Source organism: Calidris pugnax, unplaced genomic scaffold (assembly GCF_001431845.1).
Source record: "Calidris pugnax isolate Ruff unplaced genomic scaffold, ASM143184v1 scaffold70, whole genome shotgun sequence".
In the NCBI taxonomy this organism is placed as follows: Eukaryota; Metazoa; Chordata; class Aves; order Charadriiformes; family Scolopacidae; genus Calidris; species Calidris pugnax.
The window spans coordinates 4,328,306-4,347,293 of record NW_015090862.1 but is presented as its reverse complement, the minus strand read 5'-3'; the positions used below and the strand labels follow the sequence as shown (position 1 = coordinate 4,347,293).

The following is an 18,988-nucleotide window of genomic DNA, read 5'->3' as shown; positions in this document are numbered from 1 at the left end:
CTTGCCAGGGTTTCTTTCCGTCCTTTAGGCAAACTGCTTTGCTAGTCTTTCCTCAGCCCACCCACTACACTGCCATCCTTTACGTGATCCACTCACTTCCCTACCTCTCTCTGACCTATTTTTGCTGTTATGAGAATTCAGTTGATTAATCATTTGGGGACGTTGGGGGAGAAAATGAGAATAATATCTTGATCTTGAACTCCTGCTCACATATCTATATTAGTAAGTCATGGATAAATAGATGTTGAGTACTTCAATTAGGCATTCTTCCCTTTCCTACCACCTTCTGTTTCTCTTCAGGTTTTAATCTCTGTGGCTTAGAAAATGCCAGCAGACTATGGGGATTGCCAGAAACTAATAATAATTAAAATTCCTTGCTATAAAAAGCAGTGTACGCTGTTTGAGCTGAAAGCATTAGAACACTTTCCAAGAATTCCAGCATATTAAATTCTGCTGTGACATTTGACTTATAGCACGATAATTTTTTTCTCTGCTTCAGCACAGTATAATGACAGTAAGTCCCAGTTTTGTAAATAAGTTCCCACACAAATTCTTCATGAGATCGCGTGTGGGAGTTCACATAATCAAAAAGGAATGTTCCCCTCTTCTTCATGTTTCTTTACAAACCTGTCCCCATTATTTAAACCGATGTCAGATTTTCCTCAGAGACAGGTGTCCACCTGCCAGAGCTACCAGATCTGTGCTTGGTTACCTAGATTGATGTTCAGAAGTGCTGCATTCTTAATTGACCTCGTTGATAAGCAGATGAAAAAAAAAAAAAAAAAAAGAACCCTGTAATATTAAGCCCAGGGTGCTGCGGGGTCAGATGTGGTGCCACTTCTGTTTACTTTGTAGGAAAATGACTAATTCACCCCGGTTATAAGGGGAGGAAAAAAAAAAAAAAAAAAAGAAACCTGTAATATTCAACAGCATAGTGCAGTTGCTGTAGTCGATTGCACTGGCTAAGTCAGGGTGCTTTGGTGGCAACTGCAACCTCAGAACTGGCTTAACTAGTTGCATAGGGATTCCCCAACCGGCGTGTTGACATAAAAGCAGCGCATCGGCCTTCATCCCCGGGCTCTGGCTGAGGCTCAGATGGCAGAGGTGGAGTGGAGAGGGAGCAAGATGTCAGCTCAGGTCTGTTCTCTGGAGTCTGTGTTCTCTTGGATCCTGAGAAATGCCATTAAGGTCCTTACCAACGTAGTTAAATTTTAAGTTGTACTGATCTGTTTCTGAATGATGCTGGAGACTCAACTTGCTGGAGACTAAACTTCAGGGGTAATTTAAATCCACTTTCCCCACCATCAGTGATGTGTTGGCACTAAACCTATACTGTAGCTATGAATTTATTTTTATATGCCTAGGGCTCTATAAGCAAAATCTGCGTCACTCAACTAATGTAAGAGCAACTCCTTTTAGTTTATTGCTCACGTACAGGACAAGAAATCTGTCCCTTTTTAGTGACCCATCTTTGATTACCGAGCACTTCTTGCATATTTGTGACAAATTGTTTATACTTGGATATTAGCATGGCCAATGTTGTTGTGTTGGAAGGGAGACATTCCATCTGTAAGGTGGTTCCACTCCAAAACCGCCCGCCTCCTTCCCAGAGCCCGGGCTCTGGCCAAACTGGAACTGCTGGGAACAGAACAGGGTCGGATACTCTGATACCTGGCTGTTGCTCTTGCACCAAGGCACAGTGGAGGCGTGTCAGGCTTGTTAAAGGGAACGTATTGCCAATTTGGATTTGAATTATAATTTAATGATCGTTTGCGGTCTTAGTGGTGTCAGACACTCACATTCAGTTTTGGTGGTGTAGTTGTTCTGTCTGTTCCACCTCCCCTCTGAGGCAGTTTTGTTATGATCGCTCAGAAAGGTGTTTTAATAAATTCCTTCTGAGATGGAAGTGCACTATTGCTGCTGCTGAGATTGATCTGGGCTACACAGGCAGCTGGAGCTGGAAGGAGTGGGGGGCAATGCGGGTGTCTCTTTGCATGCCCAGGGTACCAACACCTGGAACTTTAGCACCTCAGTTTCCTGCTCAGGGGTCGACAGAAAAGAAATAATTATGAAGCTTTGCACTGAAATGAAGTATGTTTAGAAGCAAACAGAAAATGTTTTAAAAAAATAGGTATTCATGCGACCTGAATGCTTAGTTGTGGTACCAGTGGGAACTTTCTTTTTTACTTTCTGTTGTTTTTTGTTGTGGAGAATTCTGCATAACACATTGAATACCTTGAGGTTAAAAGCTAATGTGATCTTGTTCTTCACCCCATATTCTCTTAGCATCAAAAGCCATAGAATTTTCTTTGTATTCCTTGATATTTTTTCAACCAATGTCTCCCGTTACTAAATTTTTAAAGATTATTTTATTCCATCTTGTCATAAGAAAAGACAAAAATGAAGTGTATATCTGTTTAACCCAATGGAAGAAAGAGAAAGAGAATGGAAAACAAAGACAGAAGGGTCATTCTCAGCAATTAGACACCTCTTTCTCCAGTAACAAAGTAATTGCCACTTATACAAGTGGCATCAATTCAGATCAATGGTAACATTATTGTCAGCGTGTGGACCACACTACAAAATAACCTTTTATTTTCTGTGGGCATGTCCTTTGTCATTCTATTGCATTTCAGATTATCATATTCAATGGCAGTTCCGAAATCTTCATGTGCTGAAGCTAACGCATCAGTATTTGTTCTGCTTTTCTACTTTTTTGGATGCATACATGCTCTATATAAAATGAAAACGAGACATGCTAATGCTTATTTTGTATTGTCTGTTCAGCTTTGAATACTGCACAAGCGCCCTATAAGGTGCTGTGACATATCAGTTACTTATAAATGACTTATGTGGTTCTGGTATTACAGTAGGAGTCATGTGGAAAATGCCATGGCCATCTGCGGAGTGGAAATCTGGAAAGACTTGTGCAGCATCCATTCCTTCCCCATGGCACTGAAATCAGCCTGAAGGTTGCGGGTTTAGCTTACATATGGAGTTTTATTTTTCAGGTTAGGAGTGTAGTTTTTATAGCTTCTTTTGCTTCCGACAGTCAGTCAGTCAAAGAAATACATTGTCTTACTGAGGGGTAAAGGTTGATTCTATTTTTTCACTTAGCTCAGCGGGGATTCCAGCTTCCTCCTGTCCTCCTGTCTGCTGCAGTGACATGGAGAATTCCAGAGTCTAGGACAGAATTCCCGTGATATGCTTGATGTTAGGAGGCCTGTGTTTCTCCCAGTCCAGCTTGTATGGCAGGAGGTCTGCTGAGGACAAGAAGTATGCTTGTAGCATTCTGCTAATTTTCAGAAGGAACTGCTGTAACCCAAGGCAGGGACAGTGTGCAGGCAATGCAGATACCACTTAAAGTCACTTTTACCTTCCCCTGGGCTGCACCTTCCAGAAGAAATGAAGTGCAGGATCTGCCTAAGGAAATATGGACAAAAAAAACCTTAATTGTAGATACTCAGGGTCACCTGGTGAGCAGAGGAAGGACAGCTTGGGAAAGGAAGGACAGCTTTGAAATTCTTTGATTCTGCTCCTGCACTCAGTGAACAAACTTCCACAGAGCTGCTGTGGTCCTCTCCACTGCATTAATAACCAGCTGCTGCCTCGTACCTTTATTTCCAGCTGTCACTCCTTTAAAAGACAACTGAAGATGAGGTAAATGGCACCCTGAGAGTCTTCTCCTTCCAGATAGCTGCGGTGGGTGCTCTGCTGCTGCAGATGGGGGAGAGGGAGGGTGGTGGGAGGCCTCGCTCAGAGCAGCACGAGCCAAGAGATGTAGATATGGGGCAGAGCTGTAACTCCCTCATTTCCATCAGGATCTCTCTGTGCGCAAGGAATGACAGACCCCTTCCTCTGAAAAAGCACAGGGACCTCTGGTTTAGAATAGAATTTATTTTCAAATGGAGGCCTTCCCAAAATATCTTTGTTTTGCTCTGGGATTACTGCCAAAAATAAGTTTTTGTGACATTTTGTAAAGGTACCTGCATCCTTAGATAACGTTATTTTTGTTGTTGCTCAAAACTATTGACACAAAGAAATAGAAAGAAGGAGGTATAAACCCTATCAAAGTAAGTGCAGGCAGTTACATAGCAAGACAAAAGGAAAATGACAGAGATGGTGAAAGAAAAGCTGGAGTTGAAATGCAGCAAAAAGTACTGTCTTGCAAAATTCATTCCAGCATGTGAGTTTGCTGCAGTGGAGAAATGTGATGGAAATGCTCATCTTCAGGTTCGGGTGAAGGGAAGTTTGCAGGCATGGTGTGAAGTCGGGAAGTTGTGCAGTAGGTTGAAGGCAGTTGAGAGTTGGAGATGGCTGAAGCAGCACGGGTGAGAGAGCGACGCAGGGATTGGGAGAAGTGTCAGGCAGAAGAAGGCTGAGGGTAGACTGAGCAGAGGAGGACATCCATGTCTAAAATCAAAGTTGCAAAGTGCAGGATGTCAACGAAATGTTATCAAGATATGTCCGAACAAAATTTGAAACAAGAGCAAAAAATTGTGAATGTAGTGAAGAAATGTTTACTGTAATAAATAGCATTTATATAACACATCCATCACAGGATCTTGAAGTGGTTTACAAAGGCACTTACATATTTTATTTTGCTTTATAGGTGATCAAACTGAGCAAATTAAGTGACTTGAGCAGTTACACAGGAAGTCAGTAGCACAGCCAAACTACTGATCAGGAGCCACTGCATACAGTAGTAAAAGATGCTAGAATATGCTCTTTCATGGAAGGTCGCTCTTCATCTCACCCCTGACATTTCTGTGTAACCAAACCACAACAGCACTACGCTGCTGTATCATCATACCTGAGTTCAGAGCATCACAAAACTATCTCTGAGCATCGGAAACTGATGTCAAATATTTATCAAGAGAGCTTGTGATTTCTCTTTGCATTTTGTCTGCATTTCACAGCATATTATAAGTGGCATGTCAGTAAAAAATAGATTCAGTCTTGCCAGCAACAGAAAGCAAAGGAAGCGACGGTAGTTGGCTCCCAGCAATGTTCTCTTGGGAACAAGTCTGAACTGAGGCAGCTTTAGGGCTCTTTAGTTAAATTAGAGTTTTCCTTCAGCCCTCTACATGATGGGGTTGTTCTTTTAAGGACACCACCATTTTGCAATCATCTAAAATAGATGAAATACCCTCTTAGGAACCAGGCATCTCCTTGCACTGCCTAGGTAATAGTAGATTCCCGTACACAATGCACAGAAAATACCTCTCGGTACCACAGGAAAGAGAGCAGAAACATTCCGTAAGACATGAGAGGAAAATTGTCTCTAGCTGGTAAGTTTTTATCTTTAAGGCACAAAAGTCTTGGGGGACATAACAAAAAGCCACAGATCAGAACAACAAGGGTCAGTTGTGGCCGTCCCTGTCACTGGGGTTCCAAGGCAGACCTGGAATACCCCTGCACCTCTTGGTCCTCTCTGGTACCCCCTGTTCCATAGCACTGCAGGGGCCTGGGGTTTTGAGACTGTCCATGTGATTGTTTCAGTTGTTTGAGGCTTTTTCCAGAAAACTTGTCTTGTGCTTGTATTTTGTTGTAAGTTATCTGCCACTTTTATTACTGTACTGGATTCAATTTGATCTGTAGATTAATTTTACATAGTTGAAAGTAAACTTGGGTACGTTCCAGTCCCCCAAACAACTGTTTCCCACCTTCCAGCCCCTCATTTTAGGATCACCTTTTTGCTGATTCTCCTGTATTTCCTAGTCATTATCTCTCTGAGATGTGGAGCGGTGTCTTTGTAGGCATTATCATGACACCAAAAGTGCTTCCTGCGTGTGGCTGTTCACAACTGGTGTAAATGGTGCTGATTGTCCTGGATGAACAGATAGTCACACAAATTATGAAGTCAAGCATCGTGATTTACTGCCTTCCAGTAGGGCTCAGTCCCACGGTCCGTGGTGCTGCAGTCTCAAACGCGGTGTACCGGGGGGATGAACACATCTCTGAGCAAGAAGATGTGGACTTAACTTGGAAAGGCTCCAATGTGGAGCGGCCACAGCAAAAGGAAGCAAGAGTGGTTTAATCACGGGATGATCATGCTGCAGTGACTCACTGATCATGGGTGGGATGCTGCCCTCACATATCCAGAGCCCACCCGGAGCGTTAAGTGTGGACGGGCTTTGGCGAGAAACAGAGAAGTGCCCAAGTTGTTTTGCAAACAATGAGTCCTTTTTTCTGTAACTATCAAAAGAGTTGTCTCCTTGGATGCCTGATCATGAGGATGGCAGTACTCTCACTGTTTTGCTCAAAGCTGTAAGCAACCTTCAGTAATGTGGATAGTCAGAAAATATGCCAGACTTATGCAGTGGCCCTTAAGGAAAATTACTCACTGGAGCCATTTATACCAGCTTATATTTGCAAGGAACAAAAAAAGATATTTTGGTCTAGCATTATGGATCTTAAATCCATAAAAGCAAAAATACTGAAAGTGCCTATGTTTGCATATTGAACCGTGCTTAAAGGATATAAAATACCAACAACAATTTGCTGAAAAATCTAGGTATAGATAAAGGTGGAAGTAAAAACAGTTGCATCTCAGTTGATTGTTTTCTAGCTTCTCTTGGTTTCTGACTCTGGCAGTCATTTACTGAGTTTTGCATGTAAATTATTTTGTTTTCACATTAACTTTTAAAGACAGTAGAAATTCTCACATAGGTGTGCACAGTGCTGAGCTGCTTTTGTAACTCTTACAGTATCTCTTCAAGAAAGGAATAAGGAATAAAATGTAAAAGCACACCGTTTGCCAAATGGCAGTAATGTCTCCTGTCAGACAGTAGAAAGGGGAGAAAAAGGTATAATAAAGCTCACTGCTATTACTTAGGAAGCTTAAAAAAGCTACCTCCACTGGAGGTGGAAAATACTTTAGGAAGCTGGTTAGGGAGGTTGAAAATGTGCAGAACATAAAATTAATATTCTGCTGTAGAAACAAACTAATACAGAGGTGCAAACCCTGCGAAATTCTAATTTTCACTTGGAAGAAGCAGTAATCATAGACTTGTGGAATCATTCAGGTTAGAAGGGACTTATGGAGGGCTCCAGCCCCATCTTGGGGCAGGTCCAGCTCTGAGATCAGACCAGGTTGCTCCGGGCTGGAGCCAGTCTGGTCTTGAAAACCTCCAAGGGTAAAAGGAGAAATGGAGATGATAATATGAAGAAATTAAAAATCAGTTTGTACTTTGCAATGCAATGTAGCTTTCAAAAAAGCCTGGACTGTCTGCGCTGTATCTGTAAGAATTTCATACTGGGGAAGAAAGTGACAACAGGGGAACCTGTCCAATCCCCATACTTGGCCAGTACATAATAAGCTATAATTACCTGCCTTGCTGAAGTAGCAAGCACTTTAAAACACTCAATCAGGAGAGAAAAAAATGCAAATATCAACAACTGAGTGTGTGAGGTGCGTGAATTTTTAAGAATGACGACCAATATTTGGCTTAATTTTATCTTTTTCAATTACAGTTTTACAGCAGTACTGTGTATTTATCTACCCCCAGTTAATTTCTAAAGCACATAAAAAGCTTCTTCAAGTGATTAATTTTCCCATAGCCCCCACTGATGTCTGACTGATGTAGAGAGAAGTGACATAATTAACCCAGGGCCACCAAGCATCCCCGTGGCAGCTGCGAGGTGAGACCCAGGTGTTTGTGCTTTCTGGGTCTCAGCATCTGCTCCATGAGGAAGGGGTGACAGAGCTAAGGCCATACAAGAGAATTCTGTGTGAACAATGAATACTTTCTTCTAAAAAGGTCCCAGAAAATGCTTGGAAGAGGAATGTTGAAAAGCAATATGCTTCATGCTCTGTATTTTACACTTTTTCTTTTTCTTCAGATATGTAACAGCAAAAATGAAGAACCTAGTAAATGACCTTTATATAAAGAAGCCCAAAAACTAGAAAAGAGAAATGAAAAAGATTGGCTTTTAGGCCATTTACAGAGCTGGAGGGACCTGAGGCTGGTGCAGTCCAGAATTTAACATCTGTATCCTGCTGCTGCTAAAACATGGGTGTAGTCACAGTTGTTTGTCCTTTCGTTGCAAAGTGGAGGTTAATAAACATCCCTGACAATAGGAGCAGGTATGATTTAATCACAGCTGTTACCACAGACAGGACTGTGCCAGTTATGTTTGCATTGCATTTATATTTACAGAAACAAGTTTGTTCAGAAGAACATTATCTGTCTGTGAATCTGTGCTTACATCAAAGTATGTCTATTAAATACTTCTTCCATATAGCAGAGAATGGAAATGGAAAGATAACATCACAAATTAAATATTTGTTTAAAACATTGAAAGAAATGTTAAAAATAGAAAGAAAAAAAAAGGTCAATTTCTGGAGCATCTTATTATTAAATATGTTTTCGTGATCAGTACTGACTTCTCCAGAGAGGAGAAAGGGCAGAGGACGGCTTCTACAATAACTCTCAGGTTGCTTGTGAAGGTTACTACAATATTTGTCTTGCCCATTCCGTGCTTTGCTATGCAGTCAGAAACAGATTTCTGTGTTTTCGAGAGCTGTTCAAGCATAATTAGAGGCTCAAAATGAGTTGAAATCTCAGCTGGCGGCCTAGCAATTTGTTTTCATGCGGCAAGTCATTCAAGATTTATATACGTATAACTCTTTGGTGCAGTAAGGGGGTAGCCTCAGCCCCAGTACTCTGTTGTACCTCTGCTTTTAGGCAAGGTGTCATGCACTCCGTGTCCAGCTCTGGGCTGCCTTCTGCTCCTTCACGGGGCAGGATCTTCGTGGCTGCTGTGCTTTGTCTCTCGGAGGCAAAGACCTCAATATAATTGAAATAATGTCATATAATGGTGCGTTGTTTCATTTGCAGTGCATTGCAGCAATGGGGTCATTTCTAAAACCAGGAGCCGTGCAGGGGGTCAGGCTCCCCTGGGGTGGAGGAGGGTGTCCGTGGCAGGAGCCCTGCCGATGGAGTGTGGCTCCGTCTGGGAAGGAGCCCCCTTTCCCCATCCCAGCTCTCTCTGGAGGGCAGTGGCATTTTTGGCAGTGGCATGAAAAAGGCTGTGATGTAGATGTCCTTCAGTTACACAATCTAAGCTGTTCACTTAGAAACAAAATAGTAATTTTTAAATGCAATATGATACATAATTAAATTTTAATTTAAGAGGTTGCAATTCAAATAAGAGTGTTCGCGTGCTCCCCATCCAGCCGGAGTCGTGACATTAAAAATCCCGTTTTGATAAGATCTGGTTACTGGTGTTGCAGCATTCTCAGGTCCTAACCCAACGTGTGGCTCTGGAGACACGTTCCCTTCGCTGCTCCTGCCTCTGGAGCAACAGGCCGGGGCTTGCGCAGCCGCGGGGAGCGGGGAGGGAGGCAGGGAGACATCCCTGCTCACACCCTTGGCCCTGGGCCCTCCGTGACCGTGCGTGGGTAAAGCTGACCCTGCATATGTTGCGAGCGAAGATTTTGCAAAGCTCAGAATTTATTTGTTGTTTTTAATATAACGCAGGCAACAACTGCTCTATTATCCCCTGCCTTTGCGGGTATAATAAACTTTGTACGTGACTTGTAATCCTTGCTGAATATGCTTATGTAGCTAGAGATTATTTCACTGATTTTCCCAAATGATCTAAGCATTCAGTGATTACCCACCTAATTTATTTCTGTGCCAAGAATAATGAATGGGTTAACTGCTGGTGATGCAGCTCTGGCCAGGGAACGGAGAGAGGAAGTTTCATGTGAGTTATGGCAAGAACTCTGGTGTTCATGGGGAAAAAGGCTCCCACCTCCCCTTCTCCCCTGTTCTCTGCAAATCTCTGTCAACCCCCACTGCTGCCTCCAGATTACAGGGCTGTTAAAGAGAAACAATTAATTATCTTAATAATCAATTTGTCAGGGCCATTAAGGCCTATTAGTGCAGCCAGGGCCATCACACAGCTACAGAAATGGAAAGAAGTAGGCTGGAAAGAAAAATTAATCTGTACTGAAAGACAAGTATATAAAAAAGGTGTTTCTTCTAGTAAAAAGTTTTTGGATGGCTTTCTGTGATGGCTTTAGGGGCTAGGCTTGCCCTGTTTTTTGCATTTATTGTTCAGAAAACAGAGATGCACTCTTGTGCAAATAGAATATGGCTACCCTGATGGAAGCTCTCAGCAGCAGTATGACATCTGTTGGTCCAGCAGCACCTGTCTAAAAGGCAGCCGCACAAGTATTTGATGTTCTGAGAAATATCAGTATGACACAGCACCAGGAAGTAGTCATAGGTCTTGTTTCAACCTCCCTACTTGTAATCGGGTCTTTGGGAGACAAAAAGTGTTTTGAGGACTGCTCCTTCTCATGAGCTTTTGAAAAGTATGGGAATATAGGTCTAAATAAAGTATCTGTGGAATACCACCATCAAAAACACGTGTTACATTGATCACAAGAAACTGTATAAATCACTTCAGTATTAAGCATCTTGTCAATTTTAACATTTACTTATCTTAAAACCATAGAAGAAGTAAGAGTGTTATATAATTCACAAAGTTCTCACACTTGGCAAGATTGCCTTCTCCGGTTTTGAAAACACTTTCAGAAAGACTTGCTAGTTAGGGATCCAGGTTTGGGAGGAGAAGCCGTATCTTTTATTAGACCAAAGCATAGCTTTGGAAAGAATGGACCAACTTTCAGGCAAAAGGATCGAGGGACTGAGAACAGCCACAGCCACTGGGCTTCACCGGGAAAGCTTGCTTTAATGCTTGTCCTTGCTTTACCTGCTCTGAAAACAAGAAGCATTTCAGTCCCTAGGCTCTTGCTTTAGCACTTTTCACGCATATTAAAATGTCACACGTTTAAAAAAAGAGATGGCAGTTACAGTTTTTCAGCTTGCACGCTGGATTGAACTGACAGATGTGTAAAGAAAAGATTTAGCTAATGAAATTGATATAATGTGTGCTTTTCTGGGAAGCTTGTGCTACGTAAAAACATAGAAATGTAAGCCGTGAGAAGTGCTCGTCCAAGTGTGGTACGTACAGCATCTGCCCTGTTAGCTTTGCACTGCAAATATTTTTGCTTTGGATCTTTCCGTACGGTCCGTAGACCTGTAGCTGGATGAAAGCACCGTTGGGATGTGAGCCTCTTGGCACCACTGTGACATGGGCTGTGGCACGTGGTCCTGTGCAATGAGGAAGGTTTCTCTGGTGATGCAGCAGAGCCAGGAAGATATCTGGCTGCATATTTCTCAGATTTAACATTGGAATTTAAGGTACACCCTTAGTCATGTATGTTTATCTTCTTGGGTGCTGATGTTTTCTGAGTAAGCAGATGCACACCCAGTTTCAGCCGGCAGCGCTCAGCTGAGGTCAGAACTGAGCTCCCCTTCCTGGAGACCAGTGCCACCTCTGAGTTTCTCTGAAGAACTTCTGGTGTGGCAGATTTTGTAAATCACTTTAAGGATCTGTTTGCAGTATAAATGCCTAGACAGCTGGAGAAAATCAAATCAACTGAGAGAAATGAGTGACGTTTGGAATCTGTATCAGTGTAAGCAGTGGGATGACTCATAAATAAATTTATCATTTAGTGCTTCACATCTTTTTGAAGCTCTTGTTTACTGTGCTGAACACATCCAGTGTTAATCTGTGGTCAGAACTTGATTTTGTAAATCTTGAAGCAAATTCGTATTTAGTTATTTCTAAAAAATATTTTATTGAAAATGTATTACAGGTTGCAGTTACTGGGACCAAGTGTAAAAAGCGTGCGTGCTTTCTGAGGGCTTTTGAGGGAGTCGGCGGTAACTGGTTTCACCGAATCTATATCCAGCCAATGCTAAATAAATCTCCAAACTAAAAGAATGCACATCTAAGGATTTCTTGCCTGTGCATATGCATGGTGGCATATCTTACAGCACCACTTGAAAACTGTAATGCAGTTATCCAAGGAGTGGGGCAAGTGGTCTTAGCTCAGATGAGGTACGGGTGCCTCACCTCTGTAAGGCAGGGGCTGCCTTTTGCCCACAAGTTTGGAAATCTGCAACTGAGATCTACGTGCTTGAAGTGTGGTAAATGATATGCAAGTGTAGATACATAATCACGTTATCTTTGCCAGTAAATCCAGCTTAAAAAGTCCCCATCTTTGGCTGCTTACTCCTGCTTCTGTGCTACAAGGGTAATTTTTTAACCAGTATCACTTCAGTTTTCCCCATACAGAGTTAGCTTGGTGCAGCTGTGGAGGTGGTGACACAGTGCAAGAGCAGAAATGAGTGGTCAAGAAACACTAGAAGAATGTGGGGCTTCCATCCCGTTAGTGTATATTGCCCACTGATGTCACATGCTGTGACACACCAAAGCCCAAAAGCCAACCCGTGACATGTTTTTTCTTTCCTGACCACAGCTCAGGAAATAAGGCAGTATCTTCCCATGCTAAGCACCTTCTAGTCTATTATCCTCTGTTGTCTGTTGCCATCTAGAAACTGTTACGAAAATGAAAACTTTTAAACTCATTTTAGAAACTTGCTGTGAGTTTTATTTGTATAATTAAAAGGATTAATATTAACCACACTGTAACAATTACAGATGAATATTCCACAAGGGCATACTGCAAAACAACATGCTGTCCCTGGGAGATAATTTACTATTGATTGCAGACACAGCTAGAATAGAGTATTTAATGTCATGGATAACCAGGTATCTCCTTAGTTGCTAAAGATTAAAAATGACTGAACAGCACTCAATTTTAAGATGGGAAGTAAGTGATGCCCAGCAAATTTGTCTTCAATAAGATCTGTTGAGGGAGGAGGCTGAATTATTGAAACATGGAGTTGAAACTCAAAACTATGTTCTACTGTAGTATTTTATAGAAAAATAGTATTTGACACATTTGTGTCTCAGGCTTACTATATTTTTGAATGGTAGTGGTTTTGAAAGGGAGCCCCAACAAAACCATTGCAGACCAGTGGTGACACCACTGTGCAACATAATCATCCAATAATATATAATTACGAAAGCTGCAGGGGAAAAAAGTAAGGTAACTTGAGTTTCTTCCACTGACACAAACAGCGATCTTTTAAAAGGGCTTTTCTTTTAACTGTTTCTAATATCTGAAGGTAGAAACAAAAGCCGATGCAAAGGTGGAAAGGGTTCATAACCCTATGGGCATGACCCTCAGGAGCTTAATCCCCTTACCTCCTCTAAACCTTACTGAAGTCACTCTTATAGGGCAGGTGCTACTGGGACAGAGCTACTAACTAAGGTAAAGATTACACTGGAATTACTGGGTGTAATCTGTGTTCCTACTTTTAAGTACATCGTTAGTCCCTTGGCTTGATGCACTTGTGCAGGTGAATTTAAAAGAATAGATGGAGTCTCAAACCAGTTGTAATAAGAAAGGCTGGAGGATAAAAAGTCAAAAGTCTAGAAGTCAAAAGCTGAGTGGCAATAAAAATAGATTATAAATGTCAGTATCCAAAAATGATAATTTCCTGTGGTACTCGTTGCAGCTGTCATATTTGTACTCGAGAAACTGGAGAAGTGATTGAGGTTCCAAAACGATCTGGCTTGGAAAACAGCACCTCTGCAACCCCCTTTCCTTCCCAGACTCCTTGGTCCTTGTATGTTGGGGTTGCTCTTTGGGTTTCAGAGAACAGTTCTGTTACTGTATCTTGTGCAAGGGTTCCTGGAAAAATTCTGGTTTTGAATATAGAGTTGTTTACCAACGAGGTGATAAATCAGTCAGTTTTATTGAGATGTCCCTGGGCTGCCTTTCTAAAATACAGTTTGTACGTAACGACGATCTTTACCCTGATGCGTGTCCCTTCATCACTTTTACTCATCGAGGTTACCTGTGCAGTTAATGTTTGGTACGTGTTGCTTGTTGTCTGGGTGAGCGTTTTTAAGAGCGAACTGTTAGTCGTGCTCTCTGAAAGCAGGATATGAAAAAATAAGAATGAGTGAAGCACATGTGGTACTTGTCTGTGGTCTAACTGTTTGTGGGACTGGAACCACATCAGCAGTGAATGTGCGCCTGCTTAGGTCTCACAGCTGTCTCTGATTATTTTTACTGTCCCTTGTTTACCAAATAAACCTGGAGAAAGTAGAATAATTCAGAATATCTGACGTTTTGACATCCAGTGGCTACTTCTAGTGAAGCATTTCATGAAATCAGCCCTGATCAGCTGCAGTGCATTTAAATTTAGTCCTGTTCACAAAACATCTGCCTGGGATGGGAAGTAGAAGAGTTTTACATAACATTTCTGTAATAAATTAGCTCTGCTGTCATGAACCAAGATTAAAACTCACGGATAACATTTTCCTCAACAGCGGTCTCAGCTTTTGTCACTACACGTAATTACACAGATGACAAAGATTCTCTAAGACCTGGCCAAACCAAGGAGAAAAGAGTTTCTTTTTATAAGGATATCCCAAAATAATAACCAAAGAGACTACTCCTCAGCCCTGCAGTGATAAGTTCCTTAAGTTTTTTAAGGCTGAAAATAATCTTGCTTTGCCACTGCAACCTACTTTTAATTCTATTTGTACACCTGCCATTTGCTTAAAAATTGAAGTGATATTCTGTCTGAAGAGAAAAACCTTGCGCTGTGTTAAACCTAATACTTTTTTTTTAAAGGTGTTAAACAAGAAATAACAATGAGTTTAGAACAGCAGGAGTTTAAGACGGGCTGACTGGCAAAACAGGTTGGGTTTATTCCCATGCAGGGCATATCCAGCCTCTGGTGTGTACTTGAGGTGTGTGCTTTAATCTGTTAGTGAGAGGTAAAGTACAGATGTTGGGGATTTTGTCTTTCTCTAAGGGTTCCAGTATGTGAGAGGCAATGGGTTATTGGAAGCCCCTGTTCACTGTCTCCTGAGCAATTGTGTGCAGCCTGTTCAGAAGAGGCACCCGCAGTGGTACACAGCCTTTGAAAGAGGAAGTAGATATAGGAAGCAAGCTTTAACTGCGTGGAAGTGGGAGGAAGATAAGAATCATTACTAGACATCATTACTACATTAATTTTTTCCCTAGGGACTTGATTCAGCAAGACACCGAAATTCTGTGCAATTATAAGGACTTGAATTTCCCACAGCTTTATTTAAACCACTTTCTTGAGGTGGACATGGATACTTTGGTGAATTCTGATTTTCTTTTCCCCTTTTTTCTTCATTCCTGAAATCCGGTGGCAATTAAAAATACAGAACGTACAATATTGACTAAGCCGCTTGCCATCGTTGATGATATATAGGCATATTTATAGCTAAGTATCCCAAGACTACCTCATAGGGCAGCAAAACCACCTGATACCTCTGAAAGGTCTGAGATGAATTGTTCTCTTTCTGAGCCACACACACCACAAAACCCACAGGAAGTTGTCTCTGTAGTGGCTGCGGTTCTGCAGTTTCCTTCTTCCCTGTCTTTAAGTGGTCAAAAGACTTCTTAAAAAGTTAAATCGACACAGAGTAGAAAACAGACTTCCTGTTCTTGCAGTGTAACAGATAGACATGCCTTCAGTTTGCAAGAAGGATTCACCCATCCGATTGTCCTTCTGTGTCCTTTCAATCAATTTAGGGTTATGGTTTTAACTATACTGATTAAATAGTAGTTTTATTTTTAGGTTTCCTACCAAGAAAATTATAATAGTACTTTTTTTAGATCTCCCAGGAGCAGTTATTTAAATGATGAGTTAAGCGCTTGCTTTTCTTCAGCTGTTGACTTTAAAGACAATTTTCTCTCTAAAGATGAGGAAGCCATCCTGTTTGCAAGACCTAAAAGGGCAGTGTTGGGAATATGATTTAAAATTCTAATCCTTCAGCTGACAGATGGGACTTGGTAAATATATCTGTATCTAACTGAATGTACTATATAAAGGACATATATCTGCACAAACACTGACATGTATATATCCTTGCTATATATTGATATGTGCATATATATATACAGACATTTGCTTTCTCCTTAAAACCTTTTCAAAGGGAATACATGAATAGAGTGGAATCCCAACAGGCTTCAAAAAACATAAGTTCCTCATTTCAGAGATGAATTTTGTAATGTTTTATTAAGAATTAAAACAAGAAAGTTAAATAGAAGGTTTCTTTCAGTTAGTATAATTATTTTAGTTTGATTCAACCAACATTTGATCTGGCATTTTCAGAAAGGACAAGAATATAGTCCTGCTATTGCTTTGTTTAAAAACAAGCAAAAACATTCATTAAATAAAATAAATAATTTGTATCTACCAACAAGTATATGCATTTTACCAATGCTAGTAGAATAAGATGGCATTTCTAGCTCCTCCAATTCATATCAAGAGTAGAGATGGAGTTTTAAACAAGTGTTAGAAGGAAGGACAAGGGAGATGGGGGGGGGGAAGCAAGGAACAAAGGAAAAAAAACCGGGGAAACAAACAAACAAACAAATCCCATTAGCTGCTGTGGCCCAAAAGAGTTATATATGTCCTCTCCCAGACTGGTGACAATATCCACTGCCAGATGTTTCACACCCTAGACAGAAGTCCTTCCTTGTTAAATAGTCTCTGTCCTTGTCAAATTTAGTGTGTGCATTGATGGCATTTTCTCATCTGGTATAAGATGATAGAAAACTGGCACCTCCATCATTGCTGGAACTTTCTCTGCTTAATGCTTTACTTTCATCCTTTTATTTGTTCTCCATCTTTCTCCCAACACCCAGATAAATACTTTTCTTTCCCGTGGTCCTTCTCCCCTATTTTAGGGATCCATCTCCACCTCTCCGTGTGCGCATGGCTTTGGTCCTCTTTCAGTCACCCGCCGTTCATACGCCTCATCTTGTTTCATGGTCTTTAATCTTTGTTCCCAGCCTGTCCTCCTCCCCAGCCCGCAGGCATTGCCCACCCTGCTCAGAACTGTTATTCCAGGAGGGCAGATGAAAAGGAGGGATTATTTTACGCTACTTTTTATCAGATCACCCTCCCCAGAGTTTCTTTTCGTGCGTCTCAGCACCTTGAAATCTTCCCCCTCCTTCCTGTTGTGATCTCAGCCTTTTCCTTCCTGCCGCCTCTGGTCAATACTCCTAGATTCTGGCAATGAAGCCTGTGGGCATAAAAAACGTCCCATTCCACCTTCTGCATGTGTAGATAGATTAAAAAAAACGTATCTGAGGCTTAGTTACGTCTAGCAATTAACAAATAAAAAACCTGCAGTAATGTCTTCATAGCAGGCGCCAGTAGAGGAGCTTTGTCAGAAGGCCGTGCTGCAACGTAGGGGACCTGTGGTGTGGAGGAGCCCCCCCTGAACTGAGCACAGCTGCTGTGGGGGGTGATGCCTCGGCATTCCGTACTCCGGGAGAGCCTGGTGCCGGAGAGTCGGGGATGGTGGTGAGGAAAGCTAGAGGTTACAGGAGCTCTGAGGCTGCCTGAGGACATTCTAGGGAGCGGGCTGGCACTGTGTCTGCCGAGAGAGAAGGTCCCCTGGGTCACTCTGCCTTCTCCGCGCCGTGGCCGAGGAGTTGGCCCTTCCCCCTGATTTCGGACTGCTGCCTTGGGAATTTGCTTCAGCTATTTCCTGGAATATGAATTTGTTTATTTTCAAAGGAGAACAAACGTAAAGCTCATACAGTAGCTTTGGGTAGGGCGTTTCTTTGTAGTGGAGTGATTTGGATCATTGAGTTATTGCCTCTTTTAAAGAATGTAGGTACTGCTGGAGGTGGCTGGGAGCACGAAAGCAGCTGGTGGCACATAAAAAGTACAACTGCAAGAACGTTGTGGCCCTGATACCATGCCTCTTACTGTCATCTGTGCCTTGTGAAATGTTTGCAAAGCAGTGCAAAATACTCTGATTTTGGCATGGGATTTTTTCTCACGTTTTCCTTTCACTAGAAGTTGGTCTATCTGATTAGTCGTGATACTTCTGCTCTACTCCAATATTTAATGAGTAAATTAACCAACATAATAAACTGTGGAGCCTAGTGATGTGGCTAAGGCACAGAGCGTGTCACCTTTTCACGGAGGTTTGAAGCACTGTAGCGGGTGATTGTTTTGGAAGTGGATCGATTGACTCTCCACTTGGTCCCACAAACCTGGGGGTGTGATTAACAGCCGGTGCCACGCGCCGCTGGGTCGCAGCGAGGCCAGAACGTGCCTGCAGCTCCCGCTCCATTCTCATCCCCAGCCCCGTCCTGCGTGGGTGAGGCACCCACCCGCCTAAAGGGAGAGAATGTCTTTAAAAAGTCTCTTTCTAAATGGAAAAAAATATGTTTGCAGTGTTTCTCTTAGTGCTTAACTAAATACTTACTTTGCAAAAGGCACTGAAACCTCTTGGCCTAAAATACTTGAAAAAGTTTATTTTTCGAAGCCGCGGGGAGCAGCTCGTGGTGCCGTAGGAAATGCTAAGGCTATGGAGTCATCACCTCACACCAACCCCAAATCTCACAAGCCGTTTCCTTTTTGTGCCTTTATTGCTTTTATCTCCAGAACAAAATGTACCATTAGAACTCGCGCACCCGCGTCCCGCCCCCTTCAAACAACAGACGAACGCGGCGCCGGTTCGAGCCCTCCCCGAGGGACCCCCCGGGCCCGCGGACCCCGGCCCAGGGACACCCCGGGCCCCTCGGCAAATCCACACCCCCCTCCTGCCCTGGACGTTCTCTTCTCCAGACCGAATGGTCTGAAGTCTCTCAGCCTTTTCTCACAGGAGACATGCTCCAGGACCTTAATCATCTTGGTGGTCCCTCACTGTACTCTCTCCAGCACCTCCAGATCTCTCTTGTCCCAGTGAGCCCAGAACTGGACACAGTGCTCCAAGTGGGGTCTCACCAATGTTGAGTAGAGTGGAAGGATCATTACCTCCCTCAACCTGAAGGCAACACTATTTGTAGTGCAGCCCAGGGTACCATTAAGATTCTTTGCCCCAAGCACACGTCGCTGGCTGATGTTCAACTAAGTGTCCACTAGGACTATTAAGAGACCAACTTAAAAAGATTAAGTTTGCAAGATCAGCTACCATACTTCATTTCTTAGATATTATTTTCAGGACAGCATTATGGCTTGAGAATGCAACTTTTTTTCAAATT

The 18,988-nt window shown here is 42.3% G+C and overlaps 1 protein-coding gene and 1 long non-coding RNA gene across 10 annotated transcripts in view; one reads left to right on the top strand and one right to left on the bottom strand.

Moving 5' to 3' along the window:
* Positions 1 to 18,988, top strand: part of TJP1 (tight junction protein 1) — a 163,014-nt gene that overhangs the window by 67,688 nt on the left and 76,338 nt on the right. The gene's annotated exons all lie outside the window — the stretch shown is intronic.
* On the bottom strand, positions 15,971 to 18,120 carry LOC106889459. 2 transcript variants are annotated; one of them, XR_001412334.1, is made up of 2 exons: positions 17,996 to 18,120; positions 15,971 to 17,481 (listed from the first exon to the last, which is right to left on the bottom strand). It is a non-coding gene; the product is annotated as an uncharacterized LOC106889459 (long non-coding RNA). The 2 variants fall into 2 exon arrangements; XR_001412335.1 differs by having other exon boundaries at positions 17,915 to 18,089.